The 22,500-nt window shown below is 60.7% G+C and overlaps 2 non-coding genes across 2 annotated transcripts; both read left to right on the forward strand.

Annotated features, from left to right (window-relative positions):
• The first annotated feature begins 12,046 nt into the window (after positions 1 to 12,046).
• Positions 12,047 to 12,165, forward strand: LOC131863929 (5S ribosomal RNA). Its single transcript, XR_009362821.1, has one exon. It is a non-coding gene; the product is annotated as a 5S ribosomal RNA (ribosomal RNA).
• Positions 12,166 to 19,982: 7,817 nt separating this feature from the next.
• LOC131863874 (5S ribosomal RNA) lies at positions 19,983 to 20,101 on the forward strand. Its single transcript, XR_009362768.1, has one exon. It is a non-coding gene; the product is annotated as a 5S ribosomal RNA (ribosomal RNA).
• The last annotated feature ends 2,399 nt before the right edge of the window (positions 20,102 to 22,500 follow it).

Raw genomic sequence — 22,500 nt, forward strand, 5'->3', positions numbered from 1 at the left:
CGGGAACAAGACCGATTACAAGTCGTCGAGTCTGTTACTGGGCGAACACGAGATGCGCACAGGAAATCGATCAGCCCTCACAATGGCCCAAGGCCAGAGATCGGACTGCTACGATTTACCCCAACAATCATCGTGCCACTCTTCGCAGAGAGGTGATAGACGCCAACGAGCCCGCGCATAGCAATCGAGGTGTAAAAAGGGCGTTGAAGGCAGGAAGCCTGGACGAAAGAGGCTACGAGGTCACCTCGAAGCGGTCTAAGAATCGGGCGCACTTGGGGCGACTACCAGTGCCAACCCCTTATCCCGCGGTGCGTCTGACACACAGAAATTTCCAAGGCGGCCAAGGAGCCTCCCCGCATAGCAATCGGGGTGTGAGGTTACGGATGCAGCATTGATAGCAATCGAGGTGTGAGGCGAAGGATGCAGAAGTGAGAGCCGAGGGATGTAGCAGAGATAGCAATCGGGGTGTGTGATGCAGAAGAGATAGCAATCGAGGTGTGCGGTGGGAAGGGCCCAGCAGCCAGAATGCATGAAGCGACGGATGAAGCAGTGATGACAACCGGGCTGTGAGGAGAGGAGGGATGCAGCCAAGAAAGCAATCAGGGCTCGAGGCAAGGGATGCATCAAGGATAGCAATCATGTTGTGAGGCGAGATTCCAAAGGCTAAACGTGAGAGGCTGCAGGGTCGACTCAGAGAGGTCTATGCATGTGAGAGGCTGAAAGCAAGGTCGACTCGGAGCGGTCTATGCATCGGGCGCGCTTGGGGCGACTACCAGTGCCAACCCCTTATCCCGCGACGCGTCCGACAAAGAGAACGTTCCAAGGCGGCAGAGGAGGTTACCAGCCGAAGGATGCAGTAGCAATAACAGGTATAGTTCCGCGGCGGCCGAGAAGACTCACCGCATAGGAATCGGGATGCGAGGCGAGGGATGCGGCGGGAAGGCCCCGACGGCTAAACGGAAGAGGCTGCAGGGCCGCCTCGGAATGGTCCAAGCATCGGATGCGATTGGGACGACTACCAGTGCCAACCCCTTATCCCGCGATGCGTCCGATACACAGATAGTTCCAAGGCGGCCGAGGAGCCTCACCGCATATCAATCGGGGTGCGAGGCGAGGGATGGGGCGGGAAGGCCCCAACGGCTAGACGGAAGAGGCTTCAGGGCCACCTCGGAATGGTCCAAGCATCGGACGCGCTTGGGGCGACTGCCAGTGCCAACCCCTTATCCCGCGATGCGTCCGATACACAGATGGTTCCAAGGCGGCCGAGGAGCCTCACCGCATAGCAATCGGGGGTGCGAGGCGAGGGATGGGGCGGGAAGGCCCCAACGGCTAGACGGAAGAGGCTTCAGGGCCGCCTAGGAATGGTCCAAGCATCGGACACGCTTGGGGCGACTACCAGTGACAGCCCCCTATCCCGCGATGCGTCCGATACGAAGATGGTTCCAAGGCGGCCGAGGAGCCTCACCGCATAGCAATCGGGGTGCGAGGTGGGGGATGCGGCGAGATGGCCCCAACGGCTAGACGGAAGAGGCCACAGGGCCGCGTCGGAATAGTCCAAGCATCGGACGCGCTTGGGGCGACTACCAGTGACAACCCCTTATCCCGCGATGCGTCCGATACGAAGATAGTTCCAAGGCGGCCGAGGAGCCTCACCGCATAGCAATCGGGGTGCGAGGTGGGGGATGCGGCGAGATGGCCCCAACGGCTAGACGGAAGAGGCTGCAGGGCCGCCTCGGAATAGTCCAAGCATCGGACGCGCTTGGGGCCACTACCAGTGACAACCCCTTATCCCGCAATGCGTCCGATACGAAGATAGTTCCAAGGCGGCCGAAGAGCCTCACCGCATAGCAATCGGGGTGCGAGGTGGGGGATGCGGCGAGATGGCCCCAACGGCTAGACGGAAGAGGCCACAGGGCCGCCTCGGAATAGTCCAAGCATCGGACGCGCTTGGGGCGACTACCAGTGACAACCCCTTATCCCGCGATGCGTCCGATACGAAGATAGTTCCCAGGCGGCCGAGGAGCCTCACCGCATAGCAATCGGGGTGCGAGGCGAGGGATGCGGCGAGATGGCCCCAAAGGCTAGACGGAAGAGGCTGCAGGGCTGCCTCGGAATAGTCCAAGCATCGGACGCGCTTGGGGCGACTACCACTGCCAACCCCTTATCCCGCGATGCGTCCGATACACAGATAGTTCCGAGGCGGCCGAGGAGGTGGGGGATGCAGCGAGATGGCCCCAACGGCTAGACGGAAGAGGCTGCAGGGCCGCCTCGGAATAGTCCAAGCATCGGACGCGCTTGGGGCGACTACCAGTGACAACCCCTTATCCCGCGATGCGTCCGATACACAGATAGTTCCGAGGCGGCCAAGGAGCCTCACCGCATAGCAATCGTGGTGCGAGGTGGGGGATGCGGCGAGATGGCCCCAACGGCTAGACGGAAGAGGCTGCAGGGCCGCCTCGGAATGGTCCAAGCATCGGATGCGCTTGGGGCGACTACCACTGCCAACCCCTTATCCCGCGATGCGTCCGATACACAGATAGTTCCAAGGCGGCCGAGGAGCCTCACAGCATAGCAATCAGGGTGCGAGGCGAGGGATGCGGCGAGAAAGCCCCAACGGCTAGAGGGAAGAGGCTTCAGGTCCGCCTCGGAATGGTCCAAGCATCGGACGCGCTTGGGGCGACTACCAGTGACAACCCCTTATCCCGCGACGCGTCCGATACACAGATAGTTCCAAGGCGGCCGAGGAGCCTCACCGCATAGCAATCGGGGTGCGAGGCGAGGGATGCGGCGAGAAGGACCCAACGGCTACACGGAAGAGGCTTCGGGGCCGCCTCGGAATGGTCCAAGCATCGGACGCGCTTGGGGCGACTACCAGTGACAACCCCTTATCCCGCGACGCGTCCGATACACAGATAGTTCCAAGGCGGCCGAGGAGCCTCACCGCATAGCAATCGGGGTGCGAGGCGAGGGATGCGGCGAGAAGGACCCAACGGCTACACGGAAGAGGCTTCGGGGCCGCCTCGGAATGGTCCAAGCATCGGACGCGCTTGGGGCGACTACCAGTGACAACCCCTTATCCCGCGACGCGTCCGATACACAGATAGTTCCAAGGCGGCCGAGGAGCCTCACCGCATAGCAATCGGGGTGCGAGGCGAGGGATGCGGCGAGAAGGACCCAACGGCTAGACGGAAGAGGCTTCGGGTCCGCCTCGGAATGGTCCAAGCATCGGACGCGCTTGGGGCGACTACCAGTGACAACCCCTTATCCCGCGACGCGTCCGATACACAGATAGTTCCAAGGCGGCCGAGGAGCCTCACCGCATAGCAATCGGGGTGCGAGGCGAGGGATGCGGCGAGAAGGACCCAACGGCTAGACGGAAGAGGCTTCGGGTCCGCCTCGGAATGGTCCAAGCATCGGACGCGCTTGGGGCGACTACCAGTGACAACCCCTTATCCCGCGACGCGTCCGATACACAGATAGTTCCAAGGCGGCCGAGGAGCCTCACCGCATAGCAATCGGGGTGCGAGGCGAGGGATGCGGCGAGAAGGACCCAACGGCTAGACGGAAGAGGCTTCGGGTCCGCCTCGGAATGGTCCAAGCATCGGACGCGCTTGGGGCGACTACCAGTGACAACCCCTTATCCCGCGACGCGTCCGATACACAGATAGTTCCGAGGCGGCCGAGGAGCCTCACCGCATAGCAATCGGGGTGCGAGGCGAAGGATGCGGCGAGAAGGACCCAACGGCTAGACGGAAGAGGCTTCGGGTCCGCCTCGGAATGGTCTAAGCATCGGACGCGCTTGGGGCGACTACCAGTGACAACCCCTTATCCCGCGACGCGTCCGATACACAGATAGTTCCAAGGCGGCCGAGGAGCCTCACCGCATAGCAATCGGGGTGCGAGGCGAGGGATGCGGCGAGAAGGACCCAACGGCTAGACGGAAGAGGCTTCAGGGCCGCCTCGGAATGGTCCAAGCATCGAACGCGCTTGGGGCGACTACCAGTGACAACCCCTTATCCCGCGACGCGTCCGATACACAGATAGTTCCGAGGCGGCCGAGGAGCCTCACCGCATAGCAATCGGGGTGCGAGGCGAGGGATGCGGCGAGAAGGACCCAACGGCTAGACGGAAGAGGCTTCAGGGCCGCCTCGGAATGGTCCAAGCATCGGACGCGCTTGGGGCGACTACCAGTGACAACCCCTTATCCCGCGACGCGTCCGATACACAGATAGTTCCGAGGCGGCCGAGGAGCCTCACCGCATAGCAATCGGGGTGCGAGGCGAGGGATGCGGCGAGAAGGACCCAACGGCTAGACGGAAGAGGCTTCAGGGCCGCCTCGGAATGGTCCAAGCATCGGACGCGCTTGGGGCGACTACCAATGACAACCCCTTATCCCGCGACGCGTCCGATACACAGATAGTTCCGAGGCGGCCGAGGAGCCTCACCGCATAGCAATCGGGGTGCGAGGCGAGGGATGCGGCGAGAAGGACCCAACGGCTAGACGGAAGAGGCTTCAGGGCCGCCTTGGAATGGTCCAAGCATCGGACGCGCTTGGGGCGACTACCAGTGACAACCCCTTATCCCGTGACGCGTCCGATACACAGATAGTTCCGAGGCGGCCGAGGAGCCTCACCGCATAGCAATCGGGGTGCGAGGCGAGGGATGCGGCGAGAAGGACCCAACGGCTAGACGGAAGAGGCTTCAGGGCCGCCTCGGAATGGTCCAAGCATCGGACGCGCTTGGGGCGACTACCGTTGCCAACCCCTTATCCCGCGATGCGTCTGATACACAGATAGTTCCGAGGCGGCCGAGGAGCCTCACCGCATAGCAATCGGGTTGCGAGGCAGATTATTGGGAAGGGAACCCCCTGGGATGCGGCTCAAGCAGTGCCCAAAGGGACTGGAATGCGGAATCACATCGAGAGACCCAAATGCTATACGAGGGCTCAAATCGAATTATCGATTTGGCCACGACATGGACGCATCGGAACGACTACCTTTGCCGAACCACTCGCAATTGCATCCATACCGAAACCAATAGACATTTCCGTTAGAGCCCTCGCATAGCATTCGGGAATCTCGCATGCCCCTCTAAATCGACCAATGCTGGCGCTCAATGAAAATCCGAGCGCTACCACCGTTCGAGCGCCAGCATTGGTCGAGTTAGAGGGGCACGGGGGAGAATGCTCCAGTCAACACCTCCCCTATATAAGTTATTTGTCCGATTCTCGCACAACCGTAGTCTGCCTCGTCGAATCAAACAACGGTCCCAGATTCCGACTTCCGTTCCGTAGAGACCCAAAAGCTAGATGGAGGCTCGCAAGAAAGAGAGTCGGCGCATAGCAATCGGGTTTCTCGAACGTTTAGGGACCGAGCTCACTTGCGGATAGGGCAAAATCCGCCAAGCAACCCAAAAGCTAGACGGGGGCTCGAATCGAATCGCCTAGGCGGCCACAACAACGACGTGTTGGATCGACTACCAGTGCCAAACCATTCAGCAAGACTAGTCTGTGTCGAGGCCGGATAGAGATTCTCAGAGAGCGCCCGCATAGCATTTAGGAGACCTGCCGCGTCCCTCACACTCGACAAATGGTGGTGCACGTTTATAAATCCGAGCGATCCCAACCCTTTCAAGCACCAACATCGGTCGAGATAGAGGGGCACGGAGGGGGCTGCGTGAGACAACACAGTCCCCTATATAAGTTATTTGTCCGATTCTCACACATCCGAAGAATGGTCATCAAATCGGACAACAGCCCAAACTTCCGACTTCCGTCCCAGAAAGCCCAAGAGCTATCTAAAACGTTCATGGCCGGAACTCGATCGCGGCTATACCAGTCCGCCAAGCAACCCAAAAGCTAGACTGGAGCTCTAGTCGAATCACCTCTGTGGCCATTGCAAGGACGTGTTGGAGCGACTACCATTGCCGAACCATTCCGCAGGTCGAGTCCATACCAAGGCCGCATAGAGATTCACGATGAGCTCCTGCATAGCAATCAGGAGACTTGCCGTGTCCATCACAATCGATAAATCCTGGTGCAAGATTTTTGCATCCGAGCGCTCCAACCAGTCGAGCACCAGCATCAATCGACATAAACGGGCACGGGGGGAGGATGCTCGAGAACACTACCTCCCCTATATAAGTTATTTGTCCGATTCTCAAGCAGCCGAAGTCTGGTCATCGAATCGGGTCAAAGACCACAACTTCCGACTTTACCCACAATGCAAGTCATCGAATCGAACATCGGCCCCCGAGTCGGACTCCATGCGTATGTCAGGTCATCGGACCCAAATTCCGCCTTCCTGCGCATGGCGGGCCATCAATATCAACTCGGTCATCGGACCCAAACTCCGCCTTTTTGCGTATGGCACGCCTTCAAATCGGTCATCGGACCCAAATTCCGCCTTCCTGTGCATGGCGGGCCATCAACATCAACTCGGTCATCGGACCCAAATTCCGCCTTTCTGCGCATGGCACGCCATCAACTCGGTCATCGGACCCAAATTCCGCCTTCCTGCGCATGGCAGGTCATCGGACACAAATTCAGACCTCGCCAATATGCCTACGTATCGAATCGGTCATCGGACCCAACTTCCGACTTCATCCATACTGTAGGGTCTTTGAGGTTGGCGCGGTGCGCTCAACCCAGGGAGTCGACCCATCGAAGCATACACCTCCCCTATATAAGCTATTTGTCCGATTCCCACACCTGTGTAGTTTGCACCTCTGACCAGGACATCGACCCCAACTTCCGAACTCGACTGCAACGACGGCACCAGCGCCTTGGTGCGCACCTTGCGACGCACAGTCCCAACATTCGCCTTCCTGCACATGGCAGGTCATCGGACCCAAATTCCGACCTCGCGAGTATGCCTACATATCGAATCGGTCATCGGACCCAACTTCCGACTTCATCCATACCGTAGGGTCTTTGAGGTTGGCGCGGTGCGCTCAACCCGGGGAGTCGACCCAACGAAGCATACACCTCCCCTATATAAGCTATTTGTCCGATTCCCACACCTGTGTAGTTTGCACCTCCGATCAAGACATCGACCCCAACTTCCGAACTCGCCTCCAACGACCGAACCAGCGCCTTGGTGCGCACCTTGCAACGCACAGTGCCAACATTCGCCTTCCTGCACGTGGCAGGTCATCGGACCCAAATTCCGACCTCGCGAGTATGCCTACATATCGAATCGGTCATCGGACCCAACTTCCGACTTCATCCATACCGTAGGGTCTTTGAGGTTGGCGCGGTGCGCTCAACCCGGGGAGTCGACCCAACGAAGCATACACCTCCCCTATATAAGCTATTTGTCCGATTCCCACACCTGTGTAGCTTGCACCTCCGATCAGGACATCGACCCCAACTTCCGAACTCGACTAAAAAGACCGCACCAGCGCCTTGGTGTGCACCTTGCAACGCACAGTGTCAACATTCGCCTTCCTGCACATGGCAGGTCATCGGACCCAAATTCCGACCTCATGAGCATACCTACTAATCGAATTGGTCATCGGACCCAACTTCCGACTTCATCCATACCGTAGGGTCTTTGAGGTTGGCGCGGTGCGCTCAACCTGGGGAGTCGACCCATCGAAGCATACACCTCCCCTATATAAGCTATTTGTCCGATTCCGACACCTGTGTAGTTTGCACCTCCGCTCAGGACATCGACCCCAACTTCCGAACTCGCCTGCAACGACCGAACCAGCGCCTTGGTGCGCACCAAAAGTGCGCACTTTTGGAGGGCACTTTTGTGCGCTCCAAAGGTGCGCACTTTTGGAGGGCACTTTTCTGCGCTCCAAAGGTGCGCACTTTTGGAGGGCACTTTTTGGAGGGCACTTTTCTGCGCTCCAAAGGTGCGCACTTTTGGAGGGCACTTTTTGGAGGGCACTTTTCTGCGCTCCAAAGGTGCGCACTTTTGGAGGGCACTTTTTGGAGGGCACTTTTCTGCGCTCCAAAGGTGCGCACTTTTGGAGGGCACTTTTTGGAGGGCACTTTTCTGCGCTCCAAAGGTGCGCACTTTTGGAGGGCACTTTTTGGAGGGCACTTTTCTGCGCTCCAAAGGTGCGCACTTTTGGAGGGCACTTTTCTGCGCTCCAAAGGTGCGCACTTTTGGAGGGCACTTTTTGGAGGGCACTTTTCTGCGCTCCAAAGGTGCGCACTTTTGGAGGGCACTTTTTGGAGGGCACTTTTCTGCGCTCCAAAGGTGCGCACTTTTGGAGGGCACTTTTTGGAGGGCACTTTTCTGCGCTCCAAAGGTGCGCACTTTTGGAGGGCACTTTTGTGCACTCCAAAGGTGCGCACTTTTGGAGGGCACTTTTCCTGTGCTCCAAAGGTGCACACCTAGGTGAGCACCTTCGACCACACCTTGTAGCACACCAAACTCTGACTTTCGACTTCATCCGCAATGCAGGGTCTTTGAGGTTGGCGCAATGCGCACAACCAGGGGAGTCGACCCATCAAACCCAACACCTCCCCTATATAAGCTATTTGTCTGATTCTCATACATGCGTAGCCTGCAGGAGCAATTAGGACATCGACCCCAACTTTCGGCTTCTAAACGAAAACAAGGTCTTTGAGGTTGGTGTAATGCGAACAACTAGGGGAGTCAACCCATCAAACCCAACACCTCCCCTATATAAGCTATTTGTCTGATTCTCATACATGTGTAGTCTACAGGAGCAATTAGGACATCGACCCCAACTTTTGACTTCTTAACGAAAACAAGGTCTTTGAGGTTGACGTAATGCGCACAACCAGGGGAGTCGACCCATCAAACCCAACACCTCCCCTATATAAGCTATTTGTCCGATTCTCATACATGTGTAGCCTGCAGGAGCCATTAGGACATTGACCCCAACTTTTGACTTCTTAACGAAAACAAGGTCTTTGAGGTTGGCGTAATGCGCACAACCAAGGGAGTTGACCCATCAAACCCAACACCTCCCCTATATAAGCTATTTGTCTGATTCTCATACATGTGTAGCCTGCAACAACGATTAGGACATCCACCCCAACTTCTGAATTCGTCTGCGTTGACCGCACCAAAGGTGCACGCCTTGGTGCTCACCAAAATCCGACTTCCGACTTCTTCTGCTATGCGGGGTCTTTGAGGTTGGCGCAGTGCGCACAACCAGGGGAGTCAACCCACCGAATGCAACACCTCCCCTATATAAGCTATTTGTCTGATTCTCATACATGCGTAGACTGCAGCAATGATTAGGACATCCACCCCAACTTTTGACTTCTTAAACAAGACAGGGTCTTTGAAGTTGGTGCAGTGCACACAACCAGGGGAGTCGACCCATCAAACGCAACACCTCCCCTATATAAAGCTATTTGTCCGATTCTCATACGTGTAGTCTGCAGCAGCGATTAGGACATCGACCCCAACTTCCGAATTCGTTTGCATTGACCGCACCAAAGGTGCACGCCTTGGTGTGCACCCTGGAGTGCACTTTGGTGCTCACCTCGGTGCACACTTTGGTGTGCACCTCGGTGTGCACCAAAGGTGCGCACCTTGGAGCGCACCAAAGGTGTACACTTTGGAGCGCACCACATAGGGTCTTTGAGAGGTTGGCGCAGTGCGCACACCAAGGTGGGTGTTGAGGTGCGTGCCGAGGTGGGTGGGTGCTAGGGTGCGCTCCATGGTGGGTGCCAGGGTGGGTGCGTGCTAGGGTGGATTCCAAAGAGGGTCATAGGGTGGGTGCCAAGGTGGGTTGGTGATATAGTGGGTTCAAAGGTGGGTACTAGGGTGGGTTCCAAGGTGGGTCACAAGTTGGGTGCCAGGATGCGTGGGTGTTAGGTTGGGTGCCAAGGTGGGCTCCTGCGTGGGTGGGTGCTAGGGTGGGTTTCAAGGTGGACGCGAGGGCGGGTGCCAAGGTGGGTAACAAGTTGGGTGTTAGGATGGGTGAGTGCTAGAGTGGGTGCCAAGGTGGGTGGGTGCTAAGGTGGATGCCAAGGTGGTTCACAGGGTGGGTGGGTTCTAGGGTGAGTTCCAAGGTGGGTCACAGGTTCAGTGCTAGGGTGGGTGTCAAGGCGGGTGTCGAGGTGCCTGGGTGCTAGGGTGTGGATGCCAATGTGGGTCATAGGGTGGGTACTAGGGTGGGCTGCAATGTGGGTGCCAAGGTGGGTAACATGCTCGGTGGGTTCTAAATTGGGTGCCAGGGTGGGTGTGCACCCACCTTGCCCGAGGTGGGTGCCAAGGTGCCAGTGTGGGTGGGTGCTAAGGTGGATGCCAAGGTGGGTGAGAAGGTGGGTGATAGGTTGAGTGGTAGGATGGGTGGGTGCCAAGATGGGTCACAGGGTGGGTGCAAGGGTGGGTAGGTGCTAGGGTTGGTGTCAGGGTGGGTGGGTGCTAGGTTGGGTTCCAAGGTGGGTGCGAGGGTGAGTGTCAAGGTGGGTCACAGGTTAGGTGCTAGGATGGGTGAGTGCTAGGGTGCAAAGGTGCCAGGGTGGGTGCTAGGATGGGTCGATGCTAGGGTGAGTGGCAAGGTGGGTCCACAAGTGTCAAGGTGGGTGCCGAGGTGGGTGCCAAGTCGGCGACTGCTATGGTGGATGCCAAGGTGGGTCACGGGGTGGGTGCCAAGTTGCTAGGTTGGGTTCCAAGGTGGGTGCCAACGTGGGTGCTAGGGTGCGTGGGTTAAAGGGTGTGTCACAACGTGGGTGCCAGGATGGGTGCGCACCCACACTGGCCAAGACGGGTGCGGGTGCAAGGTTGGGTTCCAAGCCCGGTCACAGGCTGGGTGCTAGGATGGGTGGGTGCCAAGGTGGGCACCAGGGTGGGTGCACCCACCCTGGCCAAGGTGGGTCACGGGGTGGGTCCTAGGGTGGGTAACGGGGTGGGTACTAAGGTGCGTGCCAAGGTGGGTCATAGGGTGGGTGCCAAGGTGGGCACCAGGGTGGGTGTGCACCAACCCTAGCCAGGGTAGGTCACGGGGTGGTTGTCGGGGTGGGCGTCAAGGAGCCAAGGTGGGTGGCAAGTAGCCAAGTTGCGTGCCAAGGTGGGTGTCGGGGTGGGTGCCAAGGATCCAAGGTGGGTGCCAAGGAACCAAGGTGGGTGTCTGGGTGGGTGCCGAGGTGGGAGCCAGGGTGGGTCCCAAGGTGAGTGCAAAGGTGGGTGCCAGGGTCAAGGTGAGTGCCAATGTGGGTTCCAAGGTGCCAGGGTCAGGGTGAGTGCCAATGTGGGTTCAAAGGTGCTAAGTTGGGTGCGAGGTTGGGTGCGAGGGTGGGTGGGTGCCAAGGTGTGCTAGGTGGAAGCCCGGGTGGGTCGGCATCCCATGGGTGTCGAGTTGGGTGCCTGATGGGTGCTTCTTGTCAAGTTTTAGTCGTCGGGACTCATTTCGAGCCTTAGAGGTCGTTTCTTGTCCGGTTGCCCTGTCTTCGACCTGGGAACCCAATTTTGGTCCTCGGGTCCCATTTTTTTTTGTCTCGCATCCCACTTTTGGCCTGTGGCCTTTTCGGGGTCGATTCTCGTTTTGGGCATCAGAGCATGTTTCTTCTCCTAAAACCCAATATTTGTTTATTAAGTCTCGGAACACATTTTTGTTCTCGTGGACCCATCATGGGTCTTGGAACGCATTTGTGGTCCTTGGGTCCCATTTTGCATCCCGAAACTTGTGTTTTGGTGCTTGATCCCTATTTTGGGTGCCCACCTTGCACCAAGTGCGCACCCGGGGCAAACCGAGCGCCTTGGTGCACCGGGGCAAGATCGAGCGTGCACCCGAGGCGCCCCGAACATGCACCAAGGTGCACTCGGCCCACATGTGAGCGCAGGTCGTTGCGCCCGAGGTGGTGTGTGGGCACCGCGTTGCAGACGGGACACTGCACGCACACGACGCCCCCTCCAGGTGCACGCACGTAGGCCGGGCCGGGTGCACACCCGACGCCCTAGCAAGGTGCGCGCACCCGGGCAGGGCTCACACTTGGCGAACGGGGCGCACTTCGCGAGGGAGGGTGTGCACCTCGACGGGGGTGGGTGGCCGGGGTGGATTCGCACGTGGGTCGTGGTTTGCTAAGTACACACTGCGACAAGCTCATAACGGGTGCGATCATACCAGCATTAGTGCACCGGATCCCATCAGAACTCCGCAGTTAAGCGCGCTTGGGCCGGAGTAGTACTGGGATGGGTGACCTCCCGGGAAGTCCCGGTGTTGCACCCTTTTTTAGTTTTTCGCCGGGCGTCGCAATGCTATTTGAATAAACCTTTTGCCCGTTTGCGTTCTCGTCGGGGCCGGGCCGGGCCGGGGTGCGCTGCCCGCACTACCGCGCGCGCGGGGGCGACACCGAGCGCGCACCCGAGGCACCCCGAGCACACAGGCCACGGTGCAACCCGGGCGTTGTGCGCGCACCCCGGTGCGCCCGAGGTGCTGCGCGCGCACCCAGGTGAAATCGGTGTGCACCTCGGCCAGTGCGCGCTCGGTCGAGTCGCGCACGTTGGCCAAGGTGCACGGTGATGTTTCTTACTCTAAGGTTCCGCACCAGACGCCCGGGACAGGTGAGCGAAGCTGGGCGGGGCCGGGTGCGCGGCCGGGGCAGGTGCACGCAGCTGGAGAGAGCTTTGGAGCACACTTCGGAGCGCACCAATGATGCGCTCCATTCAAAAGTTTCCTGAAAAGGCAAAAAAAGTTGAGATTATAGAATTTCCCACTTGAGAGATTGTAAAAAAAAAAAATTTAAAATGAAGGAAACGCGGGTGCCAAGGTGTGCGCAGCCCAGCCAAGGTGTGCGCACCAAGGCGCCCACCCTGGCGAAGGTGCACGCAAGGTGCGCACCCGAGGCAAACCGGACAATTAACCCAACTTTCGACTTCGCGCGCACCTTGGAGCGCACTTCGAAGCGCTCCTTGGTGCGCACCAATCTTGGGCACCTCGGAGTGCACCATGGCGCCCACCAAGGTGCGCACCCGGGGCAAACCGAGCTCCGACTTCGTGCGCACCTTGGAGCGCACGAAAGGTGCGCACCATGGCGCCCACCAAGGTGCGCAGCCCAGCCAAGGCGTGCGCATCAAGGTGCGCACCCTGGCGAAGGTGCGCACCCGGGGCAAACCGAGCTCCGACTTCGTGCGCACCTTGGAGCGCACAAAAGGTGCGCAACCCAGCCAAGGTGTGCGCACCCCGGTCAAACCGAGCTCCGAATCGTGCGCACCAGAGGTGCACGCCATCGTGCGCACCTTGGAGCACACTTCGGAGCCCTCCTTGGTGCGCGCCGATGTTGCGCACCTCGGAGCGCACCCGGGGAAAACAATGCAATTAACCCGACTTTCGACTTCGTGGGCACCTCGGAGCGCTCTCGGGTTCGCACCTCGGAGCACACCGAGGTGCGCACCTTTGATGCGCTGCCTTCACCAATTTCCAGAAAAGGCAAGAAAACATTGAGAAGGTGTGCGCACCGAGGTGCCCACCCTGGCGAAGGTGCACGCGAGGTGCGCACCCGGGGCAAACCGGGCTCCGACTTCGTGCACGCCGCACCTTGGAGCACACTTCGGAGCGCTCCTTGGTGCGCACCAGGGCGCGCAACCCAGCCGAGGTGCCCACCCCGGCGAAGGTGCACGCGAGGTGCGCACCCGGGGCAAACCGGGCTCCGACTTCGTGCACGCCATGGTGCCCACCGCGGCGAAGGTGCACGCGAGGTGCGCACCCGGGGCAAACCGGGCTCCGACTTCGTGCACGCCGCACCTTGGAGCACACTTCGGAGCGCTCCTTGGTGCGCACCATGGTGCCCACCAGGGCGCGCAACCCCGCCGAAGGTGCACGCGAGGTGCGCACCCGGGGCAAACCGGGCTCCGACTTCGTGCACGCCGCACCTTGGAGCACACTTCGGAGCGCTCCTTGGTGCGCACCATGGTGCCCACCAGGGCGCGCAACCCCGCCGAAGGTGCACGCGAGGTGCGCACCCGGGGCAAACCGGGCTCCGACTTCGTGCACGCCATGGTGCGCACCGCGGCGAAGGTGCGCACCCGGGGCAAACCGGGCTCCGACTTCGTGCACGCCGCACCTTGGAGCACACTTCGGAGCGCTCCTTGGTGCGCACCAGGGCGCGCAACCCAGCCGAGGTGCCCACCCCGGCGAAGGTGCACGCGAGGTGCGTACCCGGGGCAAACCGGGCTCCGACTTCGTGCACGCCGCACCTTGGAGCACACTTCGGAGCGCTCCTTGGTGCGCACCATGGTGCCCACCAGGCCGCGCAACCCAGCCAAGGTGTGCGCACCAAGGTGCACGCGAGGTGCGCACCCGGGGCAAACCGGGGTCCGACTTCGTGCACGCCGCACCTTGGAGCACACATCGGGGCGCTCCCGGGTTCGCACCGGCGTTGCGCACCGTGGTGGGCACCTCGGAGCACACCAAGGTGGGCAGCGAGGTGCGCACCTTTGATGCGATGCCTTCACTAATTTCCATAAAAGGCAAAAAAAAAACGAGATTTTAAAATTTCCGTTTTGAAAGATAGTGAGAAAAAGGGAATGCTGGTGCCATCTTGAGCCCGCCCTGGTGCGCAGCCCAGCCAAGGTGTGCGCACCAAGGTGCCCACCCTGGCGAAGGTGCGCGCCCGGGCAATTAACCCAACTTCCAACTTCGCGCGCGCCAGGGTGGGAGCGCACCCAACAACCGGGCCTGGGAAGAGCCAATGCGAGAAACCCCACCAAACGCTCTGACAAAAAAAGAGGGGGCGCTCCAGTAACCCCGCTTCGGAGCGCACCCTGGGCAAACCCAGCCAAGGTGCCCACCCCGGCCAAGGTGCAGGCGAGGTGCGCACCCGGGGCAAACCGGGCTCCGACAACGTGCACGCCGCACCTTGGAGCACACTTCGTAGCGCTCCCGGGTGCGCACCTCAGAGCACACCAAGGTGGGCAGCGAGGTGCGCACCTTTGATGCGCTGCCTTCACTAATTTCCAGAAAAGGCAAAAAAAAAAGGAGATTTTAAAATTTCCGTTTTGAAAGATAGTGAAAAAAACGGAACGCGCGTGCCATCTTGAGCCCGCCCTGGTGCGCAGCCCAGGTAAGGTGCCCACCCTGGCAAAGGTGCGCACCCGGGCAATTAACCCTACTTCCGACTTCGTGCGCGCCAGGGTGGCAACCGGGCCTCGGAAGAGCCAATGCGAGAAACCCCACCAAACGCTCCGACAAAAAAAGAGGCGGCGCTCCAATAACCCCGCTTCGGAGCGCAGCCGGGGCAAACCCAGCCAAGGTGCCCACCCCGACGAAGGTGCACGCGAGGTGCGCACCCGGGGCAAACCGGGCTCCGACAACGTGCACGCAGCACCTTGGAGCACACTTCGAAGCACTCCCGGGTGCCCACCGGCGTTGCGCACCGTGGTGGGCAGCGAGGTGCGCACCTTTGATGCGCTGCCTTCACTAATTTCCAGAAAAAGGCAAAAAAAAATGAGATTTTAAAATTTCCATTTTGAAAGATAGTGAAAAAAAAGGAACGCGGGTGCCATCTTGAGCCCGCCCTGGTGCGCAGCCCAGGCAAGGCATGCGCACCAAGGTGCCCACCCGAGGTGCACACCCGGGGCAAACCGGGCTCCGACTTCGTGCAGGCCGCACCTTGGAGCACACTTCGGAGCGCTCCTTGGTGCGCACCATGGTGCCCACCAGGGCGCGCAACCCAGCCAAGGTCTGCACACCAAGGTGCCCACCCCGGCGAAGGTGCACGCGAGGTGCGCACCCGGGGCAAACCGGGCTCCGACTTCGTGCACGCCATGGTGCCCACCGCGGCGAAGGTGCACGCGAGGTGCGCACCCGGGGCAAACCGGGCTCCGACTTCGTGCACGCCGCACCTTGGAGCACACTTCGGAGCGCTCCTTGGTGCGCACCATGGTGCCCACCAGGGCGCGCAACCCAGCCAAGGTGTGCGCACCAAGGTGCACGCGAGGTGCGCACCCGGGGCAAACCGGGGTCCGACTTCGTGCACGCCGCACCTTGGAGCACACATCGGAGCGCTCCCAGGTTCGCACCAGCGTTGCGCACCTTTGATGCGCTGCCTTCACTAATTTCCAGAAAAGGCAAAAAAAAACGAGATTTTAAAATTTCCGTTCTGAAAGATAGTGAAAAAAACGGAACGCGGGTGCCATCTTGAGCCCTTCCTGGTGCGCACCCTAGGCAAGTTGTGCGCACCAAGGTGCCCACCCTGGCGGAGGTGCGCGCCCGGGGCAATCCGGGCTCCGACTTCGTGCACTGCATGGTGCCCACCAAGGCGCGCAACCCAGCCAAGGTGCCCACCGCAGCGAAGGTGCACGCGAGGTGCGCACGCGAGGTGCACACCCGGGGCAAACCGGGCTCCGACTTCGTGCACGCCGCACCTTGGAGCACACTTCAGAGCGCTCCTTGGTGCGCACCAGGGCGCGCAACCCAGCCGAGGTGCCCACCCCGGCGAAGGTGCACGCGAGGTGCGCACCCGGGGCAAACCGGGCTCCGACTTCGTGCACGCCATGGTGCCCACCGCGGCGAAGGTGCGCACCCGGGGCAAACCGGGCTCCGACTTCGTGCACGCCGCACCTTGGAGCACACTTCGGAGCGCTCCTTGGTGCGCACCATGGTGCCCACCAGGCCGCGCAACCCAGCCAAGGTGTGCGCACCAAGGTGCACGCGAGGTGCGCACCCGGGGCAAACCGGGGTCCGACTTCGTGCACGCCGCACCTTGGAGCACACATCGGGGCGCTCCCGGGTTCGCACCGGCGTTGCGCACCGTGGTGGGCACCTCGGAGCACACCAAGGTGGGCAGCGAGGTGCGCACCTTTGATGCGATGCCTTCACTAATTTCCATAAAAGGCAAAAAAAAAACGAGATTTTAAAATTTCCGTTTTGAAAGATAGTGAGAAAAAGGGAATGCTGGTGCCATCTTGAGCCCGCCCTGGTGCGCAGCCCAGCCAAGGTTTGCGCACCAAGGTGCCCACCCTGGCGAAGGTGCGCGCCCGGGCAATTAACCCAACTTCCAACTTCGCGCGCGCCAGGGTGGGAGCGCACCCAACAACCGGGCCTGGGAAGAGCCAATGCGAGAAACCCCACCAAACTCTCTGACAAAAAAAGAGGGGGCGCTCCAGTAACCCCGCTTCGGAGCGCACCCTGGGCAAACCCAGCCAAGGTGCCCACCCCGGCCAAGGTGCAGGCGAGGTGCGCACCCGGGGCAAACCGGGCTCCGACAACGTGCACGCCGCACCTTGGAGCACACTTCGTAGCGCTCCCGGGTGCGCACCTCAGAGCACACCAAGGTGGGCAGCGAGGTGCGCACCTTTGATGCGCTGCCTTCACTAATTTCCAGAAAAGGCAAAAAAAAAAGGAGATTTTAAAATTTCCGTTTTGAAAGATAGTGAAAAAAACGGAACGCGCGTGCCATCTTGAGCCCGCCCTGGTGCGCAGCCCAGGTAAGGTGCCACCCTGGCAAAGGTGCGCACCCGGGCAATTAACCCTACTTCCGACTTCGTGCGCGCCAGGGTGGCAACCGGGCCTCGGAAGAGCCAATGCGAGAAACCCCACCAAACGCTCCGACAAAAAAAGAGGCGGCGCTCCAATAACCCCGCTTCGGAGCGCAGCCGGGGCAAACCAAGCCAAGGTGCCCACCCCGACGAAGGTGCACGCGAGGTGCGCACCCGGGGCAAACCGGGCTCCGACAACGTGCACGCAGCACCTTGGAGCACACTTCGAAGCACTCCCGGGTGCCCACCGACGTTGCGCACCGTGGTGGGCAGCGAGGTGCGCACCTTTGATGCGCTGCCTTCACTAATTTCCAGAAAAAGGCAAAAAAAAATGAGATTTTAAAATTTCCGTTTTGAAAGATAGTGAAAAAAAAGGAACGCGGGTGCCATCTTGAGCCCGCCCTGGTGCGCAGCCCAGGCAAGGCATGCGCACCAAGGTGCCCACCCGAGGTGCACACCCGGGGCAAACCGGGCTCCGACTTCGTGCAGGCCGCACCTTGGAGCACACTTCGGAGCGCTCCTTGGTGCGCACCATGGTGCCCACCAGGGCGCACCCGAGGCAAACCGGGCTCCGACTTCGTGCACGCCGCACCTTGGAGCACACATCGGAGCGCTCCCAGGTTCGCACCAGCGTTGCGCACCTTTGATGCGCTGCCTTCACTAATTTCCAGAAAAGGCAAAAAAAAACGATATTTTAAAATTTCCGTTCTGAAAGATAGTGAAAAAAACGGAACGCGGGTGCCATCTTGAGCCCTTCCTGATGCGCAGCCCAGGCAAGTTGTGCGCACCAAGGTGCCCACCCTGGCGGAGGTGCGCGCCCGGGGCAAACCGGGCTCCGACTTCGTGCACTGCATGGTGCCCACCAAGGCGCGCAACCCAGCCAAGGTGCCCACCGCAGCGAAGGTGCACGCGAGGTGCGCACCCGAGGTGCACACCCGGGGCAAACCGGGCTCCGACTTCGTGCACGCCGCACCTTGGAGCACACTTCAGAGCGCTCCTTGGTACGCACCAGGGCGCGCAACCCAGCCAAGGTGCTCACCCCGGCGAAGGTGCACGCGAGGTGCGCACCCGGGGCAAACCGGGCTCGGACTTCGTGCACGCCGCACCTTGGAGCACACATCGGAGCGCTCCCGGGTTCGCACCAGCATTGCGCACCTTTGATGCGCTGCCTTCACTAATTTCCAGAAAAGGCAAAAAAAAGAAAAAAATGAGATTTTAAAATTTCCGTTTTGAAAGATAGTGAAAAAAACGGAACGCGGGTGCCATCTTGAGCCCGCCCTGGTGTGCAGCCCAGGCAAGTTGTGCGCACCAAGGCACCCACCCTGGCCAAGGTGGGTCACGGGGTGGGTCCTAGGGTGGGTAACGGGGTGGGTACTAAGGTGCGTGCCAAGGTGGGTCATAGGGTGGGTGCCAAGGTGGGCACCAGGGTGGGTGTGCACCAACCCTAGCCAGGGTAGGTCACGGGGTGGTTGTCGGGGTGGGCGTCAAGGAGCCAAGGTGGGTGGCAAGTAGCCAAGTTGCGTGCCAAGGTGGGTGTCGGGGTGGGTGCCAAGGATCCAAGGTGGGTGCCAAGGAACCAAGGTGGGTGTCTGGGTGGGTGCCGAGGTGGGAGCCAGGGTGGGTCCCAAGGTGAGTGCAAAGGTGGGTGCCAGGGTCAAGGTGAGTGCCAATGTGGGTTCCAAGGTGCCAGGGTCAGGGTGAGTGCCAATGTGGGTTCAAAGGTGCTAAGTTGGGTGCGAGGTTGGGTGCGAGGGTGGGTGGGTGCCAAGGTGTGCTAGGTGGAAGCCCGGGTGGGTCGGCATCCCATGGGTGTCGAGTTGGGTGCCTGATGGGTGCTTCTTGTCAAGTTTTAGTCGTCGGGACTCATTTCGAGCCTTAGAGGTCGTTTCTTGTCCGGTTGCCCTGTCTTCGACCTGGGAACCCAATTTTGGTCCTCGGGTCCCATTTTTTTTTGTCTCGCATCCCACTTTTGGCCTGTGGCCTTTTCGGGGTCGATTCTCGTTTTGGGCATCAGAGCATGTTTCTTCTCCTAAAACCCAATATTTGTTTATTAAGTCTCGGAACACATTTTTGTTCTCGTGGACCCATCATGGGTCTTGGAACGCATTTGTGGTCCTTGGGTCCCATTTTGCATCCCGAAACTTGTGTTTTGGTGCTTGATCCCTATTTTGGGTGCCCACCTTGCACCAAGTGCGCACCCGGGGCAAACCGAGCGCCTTGGTGCACCGGGGCAAGATCGAGCGTGCACCCGAGGCGCCCCGAACATGCACCAAGGTGCACTCGGCCCACATGTGAGCGCAGGTCGTTGCGCCCGAGGTGGTGTGTGGGCACCGCGTTGCAGACGGGACACTGCACGCACACGACGCCCCCTCCAGGTGCACGCACGTAGGCCGGGCCGGGTGCACACCCGACGCCCTAGCAAGGTGCGCGCACCCGGGCAGGGCTCACACTTGGCGAACGGGGCGCACTTCGCGAGGGAGGGTGTGCACCTCGACGGGGGTGGGTGGCCGGGGTGGATTCGCACGTGGGTCGCGGTTTGCTAAGTACACACTGCGACAAGCTCATAACGGGTGCGATCATACCAGCGTTAGTGCACCGGATCCCATCAGAACTCCGCAGTTAAGCGCGCTTGGGCCGGAGTAGTACTGGGATGGGTGACCTCCCGGGAAGTCCCGGTGTTGCACCCTTTTTTAGTTTTTCGCCGGGCGTCGCAATGCTATTTGAATAAACCTTTTGCCCGTTTGCGTTCTCGTCGGGGCCGGGCCGGGCCGGGGTGCGCTGCCCGCACTACCGCGCGCGCGGGGGCGACACCGAGCGCGCACCCGAGGCGCCCCGAGCACACAGGCCACGGTGCAACCCGGGCGTTGTGCGCGCACCCCGGTGCGCCCGAGGTGCTGCGCGCGCACCCAGGTGAAATCGGTGTGCACCTCGGCCAGTGCGCGCTCGGTCGAGTCGCGCACGTTGGCCAAGGTGCACGGTGATGTTTCTTACTCTAAGGTTCCGCACCAGACGCCCGGGACAGGTGAGCGAAGCTGGGCGGGGCCGGGTGCGCGGCCGGGGCAGGTGCACGCAGCTGGAGAGAGCTTTGGAGCACACTTCGGAGCGCACCAATGATGCGCTCCATTCAAAAGTTTCCTGAAAAGGCAAAAAAAGTTGAGATTATAGAATTTCCCACTTGAGAGATTGTAAAAAAAAAAAATTTAAAATGAAGGAAACGCGGGTGCCAAGGTGTGCGCAGCCCAGCCAAGGTGTGCGCACCAAGGCGCCCACCCTGGCGAAGGTGCACGCAAGGTGCGCACCCGAGGCAAACCGGACAATTAACCCAACTTTCGACTTCGCGCGCACCTTGGAGCGCACTTCGGAGCGCTCCTTGGTGCGCACCAATCTTGGGCACCTCGGAGTGCACCATGGCGCCCACCAAGGTGCGCACCCGGGGCAAACCGAGCTCCGACTTCGTGCGCACCTTGGAGCGCACGAAAGGTGCGCACCATGGCGCCCACCAAGGTGCGCAGCCCAGCCAAGGCGTGCGCATCAAGGTGCGCACCCTGGCGAAGGTGCGCACCCGGGGCAAACCGAGCTCCGACTTCGTGCGCACCTTGGAGCGCACAAAAGGTGCGCAACCCAGCCAAGGTGTGCGCACCCCGGTCAAACCGAGCTCCGAATCGTGCGCACCAGAGGTGCACGCCATCGTGCGCACCTTGGAGCACACTTCGGAGCCCTCCTTGGTGCGCGCCGATGTTGCGCACCTCGGAGCGCACCCGGGGAAAACAATGCAATTAACCCGACTTTCGACTTCGTGGGCACCTCGGAGCGCTCTCGGGTTCGCACCTCGGAGCACACCGAGGTGCGCACCTTTGATGCGCTGCCTTCACCAATTTCCAGAAAAGGCAAGAAAACATTGAGAAGGTGTGCGCACCGAGGTGCCCACCCTGGCGAAGGTGCACGCGAGGTGCGCACCCGGGGCAAACCGGGCTCCGACTTCGTGCACGCCGCACCTTGGAGCACACTTCGGAGCGCTCCTTGGTGCGCACCAGGGCGCGCAACCCAGCCGAGGTGCCCACCCCGGCGAAGGTGCACGCGAGGTGCGCACCCGGGGCAAACCGGGCTCCGACTTCGTGCACGCCATGGTGCCCACCGCGGCGAAGGTGCACGCGAGGTGCGCACCCGGGGCAAACCGGGCTCCGACTTCGTGCACGCCGCACCTTGGAGCACACTTCGGAGCGCTCCTTGGTGCGCACCATGGTGCCCACCAGGGCGCGCAACCCCGCCGAAGGTGCACGCGAGGTGCGCACCCGGGGCAAACCGGGCTCCGACTTCGTGCACGCCGCACCTTGGAGCACACTTCGGAGCGCTCCTTGGTGCGCACCATGGTGCCCACCAGGGCGCGCAACCCCGCCGAAGGTGCACGCGAGGTGCGCACCCGGGGCAAACCGGGCTCCGACTTCGTGCACGCCATGGTGCGCACCGCGGCGAAGGTGCGCACCCGGGGCAAACCGGGCTCCGACTTCGTGCACGCCGCACCTTGGAGCACACTTCGGAGCGCTCCTTGGTGCGCACCAGGGCGCGCAACCCAGCCGAGGTGCCCACCCCGGCGAAGGTGCACGTGAGGTGCGTACCCGGGGCAAACCGGGCTCCGACTTCGTGCACGCCGCACCTTGGAGCACACTTCGGAGCGCTCCTTGGTGCGCACCATGGTGCCCACCAGGCCGCGCAACCCAGCCAAGGTGTGCGCACCAAGGTGCACGCGAGGTGCGCACCCGGGGCAAACCGGGGTCCGACTTCGTGCACGCCGCACCTTGGAGCACACATCGGGGCGCTCCCGGGTTCGCACCGGCGTTGCGCACCGTGGTGGGCACCTCGGAGCACACCAAGGTGGGCAGCGAGGTGCGCACCTTTGATGCGATGCCTTCACTAATTTCCATAAAAGGCAAAAAAAAAACGAGATTTTAAAATTTCCGTTTTGAAAGATAGTGAGAAAAAGGGAATGCTGGTGCCATCTTGAGCCCGCCCTGGTGCGCAGCCCAGCCAAGGTGTGCGCACCAAGGTGCCCACCCTGGCGAAGGTGCGCGCCCGGGCAATTAACCCA

Source organism: Cryptomeria japonica, unplaced genomic scaffold, assembly GCF_030272615.1.
Source record: "Cryptomeria japonica unplaced genomic scaffold, Sugi_1.0 HiC_scaffold_73, whole genome shotgun sequence".
Lineage (NCBI taxonomy): Eukaryota > Viridiplantae > Streptophyta > Pinopsida > Cupressales > Cupressaceae > Cryptomeria > Cryptomeria japonica.